Genomic DNA, 4,789 nt, shown 5'->3' with positions numbered 1-4,789 from the left:
GTATCCCCAACACCAGATTGCATAACCAGAAACTTTCGGGAGTTTTATAGGTGGGAATTCAAGTAGCTCCTAGAATATCTTTCCGACAGATGCATGATATGAGATTGGGGTTTGACGTCTAGTGGTCCGCCTTTCCACGATCGTTTTTACAGTGGTCTCGTTGTGTCTTAAAGAACCCTTGGCTATGCTGGTTCGGGGACACTTCGTATGTCATGTGCACTGCCTTGTACATGATGGTGCTGTACACTCGAGCCCGTGTGGGCCCTACCACGAAAACTTCGGATGAAATCTCTATCATATGTTTGTTTCGGCTTATTCTGCAAGCCAAATCCTTTGTTTTGTTTTGAGTTGTGGTATTCGAGTTGCTTCGATGTCAAGTGTTGATACCTTCTCTAAATGGTGTTCTCATATTTCTATGGGAGTGCTAATCCTTCTTGATCATCGAGATTGTCATGTTAATTCTTTTCCAACCGGCATGCTTCTCTTCAAGTGGATCCAAACATTTCAACAGTCGCAAGATCAATTCTAAGTTTTCTCAATGGTATCAACTCCATCTGCCCCAAGTTGCCTTTGTTTTTCCCGCCCTCCCACCCTTTTCTTCAAGGACTCAGATTTCTTAATCGGGTATCCATTTTATTGATGGGAAGTCTCTCTGTTCTTTTCCATCAATGTTCTTATCCGGTGATTCTCAAGAAGATACTAACGGAGCTTCAAGTTCATCATTCTTCATTCTCGTATTCTTCTCCGGTGGATTAATTTCAAGCTTTCGGTGTTGATCATATCTCTTCCTTTTGGTTCACATATATTCCCATGTGAATTTCTTATCCAAGGCTCTCTTATTCATTCACCTTGCCCAGTTCTTATCCAGAGTGTGGAAGATATCTCGGAAGATTCGTGTTTCCATTCTCAATCAGTTCAACCTATTTGGAGATTATTATCTCATCCAAGTCATTTAATTCAACCGGTGCAATCTCTCTTTCAAGTAATCTCTTCCAACGGTGTTTCTCTTGAGTGGGCCCTAACCCACAGGTCTTTTCCCCGGATCTTACCTGACTCTTCTAATTATCAGGAGCGATTCCCAAATTCATTTCAAAGTTTGATGTAAGAATGAATTCTCATCAGTCATATGTCCTTCTCCAAGATCTTTCAAATTCTTTCGTCGTTGGTTCAACCTTTCTAATTTTTTATTCTGGAGTGTCTCAACAATTCATGGTGGTTCTCGTCATCATTCTCAGCATGTGAATACTGAAGAAGAGGTTCTCTTAAATCTTGTCCGTTCTCTTGAAGATTCATGGTTCTAGCTTTTTACCATCCTTTCATAATTGTTTTCGATTGTGACAATTCTTTTCACCCATCCGGCGCATTTCAAGGGTTGCTTTCTTTTCTCGATCATTTGAAGGCCATTATTTCAGAAGATCTCTCGATTCTGAAGGGATGCCTCTTCATTCGTCTCCATATTCTTCCGGTGCCTCGTTCAAGTGTTCTTTAATTAGTTCATGATCTCTTCATTCTCATGTATCTAAACCCCCTCAAGTATCTTCATTCGTTTTCCAATTCTTCCCAGTGGATTGTGCCTTTGCTACTCTCTTTTCCAATTTTACGGTGGTTTGTTCAAGATTTCACTTCCTTCGTTATCATATAAAATATTCGTTGTTTCCAAATTTCATCGGTGGTTCCATCTATACCTTCTCAAGTTTGCGCTATATCTCTCTTCAATCCTTTCTACGGGAATAAGTAGTATGCCAAATCCATTGCTTGTCATCAATTTAATTTGATGAAGGATAAACATACAATAAATCTTCTTCTTATTTCCTCTAGGTGATTCAATTCTTTTCTTCCAGAGATTTTTCATGATGAAGTAATTCCCGACTCTAGTGCTTCATCTTTTCTTTTCCGGAATTCCAAGTTCTCTCGGTTATATCGTCGCGAAGCTCCTTCTAAATCATCGCAAGGCTTCACCTTGTGTTTTCAACTTCCCTTTCTTTCTATCATCCTTTTATTACCGGAGTTCTTCAAGGAGGCTCAACATGGTGGTTCGTTAAGGATTCTTTTCATTCTTCAATTGTTCTTCAAGATTTCTCTCGAAGCTATGATCAGCCAAGCTATGCTCAAAATTAAACATGGTGCTCAACACATGTTTTGTTTTGAGGCATTCAAGCATTATTCTTCTTGCATTTTTAAGTGCAATTCTTTCTAGCTTATCTTTTGAGGTGGTGTTATATCATTCTTGACAATTTTCATTCATGTTTCGGGATTCACATGTTGTCAAGAACGAGGTATTTTAAATCCATCAATCTCTTTGTTGGAGTTATCTTGGTATAGATTTCACCTAAAGCCTTCCCTAAGGAATGTTGCTATTTGTGGTGCTTCTCAATGATCCAAGTTTTCTCCTATCCGCTCAGCAAAAGCAGTTTTCATCTCCTCGTTGATCTCAAGCAAGCATTTGTTTTCGGTAGTGGCTGAATTTCACCTCAAATTTTGAGAAGTATTCCATAAGCCCACTACAAGCTTATTCGTTTCGTTGTTGGTTTTCCAACAACTCCGCTCTAACCTTCTTGGAAGGGTGCTTTCTATGTTCTTTGTGGTAGAAGTTGGCATTTTCTTCTCCATTCTGTTATTCCAATGATCTATCTTCTATTATTTCTTCCGGAGGCATTGTGATGTTGCTCTTTTCACTCATCATCTTGAATTTTGAGGATCATGTTCTTTTCTTGCTTATCCATTTAACCGGAGTGTTGCATCACCTCTTCAAGTTCTTTTCATCTTATCAAGTTTTCCTTCTCTTTTAAACCGGAGTGTTGTCCAAATTTGATCTTCCTTGTTCCTTGCTTATCTCGTTTCAACTAGAGCGGTTTCAATTCCTTCTTGTCCATTGTTCTCGTCATTCATAGCTTTTCAACCTCTCAAGGTTCTTTGGTTTCACTCTTTTGTCGAAAAAGCAACTTAGCCTTACCTCTTCTCTTCCTCTTCCATTTTCTCTCCTGTGCCATTCTAGATCTCGGGACGAGATCCTCTTGTAGTGGTGGAGTGTTGTAATGCCCCGAGACTGACGCTTTAGAAGACTTCCAGCTATTCTGAGTTTCACCGTGTGTTTTATTTGCTTGTTGCATTGCATCATGTTATCTCTTGCACTGCATCATTTCATCATGCCATCATATCATTAATTTTAAAAACTCTTCTAAATAAATTGTGTGGATCTTCGATCCATTTAAATCGAGGGAAGGGTGACTTCTCTTTATAACATACCCTCCCGATATTTAGGGAGATATTATAAATTATTCCATTTATTTGGAATTACCCATAACCCACTTGCAAAATTCTCCATGCCTTTGTTATCTCATTTCTTGGTCTCCAACCTTGCCCATAAATTATTTTGTCATTTTCCGGAGCTCCACCAAAAATCCAAACATTTTTGGACCTTCCCAAACCCTCACTTCCATTCAAATCATTTGAATTTAAATCAAATGAATTTGAATTTAAATCTTTCAATCGTGGCCTTTCTATTTTTCTTGGAACGAGCATATTTTTGCGAGTCCGGGAAATTACCCTCATGCCCTAATTCTTGTCCACTCATTTCTTTTCTCTCCCTTTCTTTCTTTGTTTTTCTGTTTTTGGAAGAGTTTTGAAAAGAGTAGTGAGAGAGAAGCCCAGCAGCCTGCAACCTAGACGGCCTCTTAGGCCCATCCGCAGCCCAGCCGGTGCCCCTCTAACCCTAGCCGCAGCTCCGCTCGATCTCCGTCTCCCTCGTCCTCCTTCCAGCGCCGCATCGCTCGTACCCATCGCTCCAGCCCCCACGCATCTCTCCCGATCCACCTCTCCCATGTCTCCCTCTCCTCGAGACCCCTCAACCCAACCACCGCGCAGCCCTCGTCCCCACCTCCTCGCCGGCCGGCCGCAGCTCGCCGCGCCCTGCCTCTCCTCTCGAGCGCGCCTCCCATCACGCCCGCCATGGCCCGCGAGGCCATCAACATCCCCGCGTCCCCGCCATGCTCCGCCGCACTGCGCCTCCCTCCACCGGCGCCATCCCTCCCCGTCGCCCGAGCGCTCAAGGAGAGCAGCTCCTCGAGCTCGTCGCTACTGCCTCCTCCCCGAGCTCATGCTCCCTTCGTCCATGGCGCCAGCCAGCCCCGTAGACCCGCGCAGTCGCCTCCTCCGCATCGAGCCAGGGAGTGGTGCTCCCTGTGCCCGGTCCCCTCGCCCCTTGCCGCCTCCTCTGTTGGTGGCGACCACCAGGAGCTCCACCAGGAGCCCGGAGTCCCTGCCGTCAAGCTCCATGCCGCACCCCTGCATCCTGCGACCCCATCATCCCGCCGTCCTCGACCTCTTACCGGCAAGATCCTCTCCGTCGCCGTGGTTCCCGGCGCCCCGGACCTCCCCTGCTTCGCGCCCGGATCCGTCCGGATTGAGCCGGCCTGCTGCCACCATCGCGCCTTCCGACGTCGTCCAGACCTTGCTGCCCCTTTTCTTGTTGCCAATTTCCTCGATCGAGGGACCCCAAGACCGCCAAGTCCCTGCTTCGCGCCTCTGTTGGGGTTAACGCCAAGGCCAACAGTCATCACCCGTGGATTTCACCAAGTACCTCTATGGACGACCGAGACCCTGGTTTCGACAGGCTCCTCACGGCGACCCTGAACATCTACCATATATGTACGACTTCGAAACGTGTACCACGACGAACATGTACGGCTACACGACGACCCGCCAACACCCCGAACAACTACCGTCATCGAGTACCTGTACCGTCGACCCCGGAGACATCGGTTGCTGTGTACCACTACCATCGACCTGA

Source organism: Triticum dicoccoides, chromosome 3B (genome assembly GCF_002162155.2).
Source record: "Triticum dicoccoides isolate Atlit2015 ecotype Zavitan chromosome 3B, WEW_v2.0, whole genome shotgun sequence".
Lineage (NCBI taxonomy): Eukaryota > Viridiplantae > Streptophyta > Magnoliopsida > Poales > Poaceae > Triticum > Triticum dicoccoides.
The sequence above is the reverse complement of the archived record's forward strand: the minus strand, read 5'-3'. Positions refer to the sequence as shown.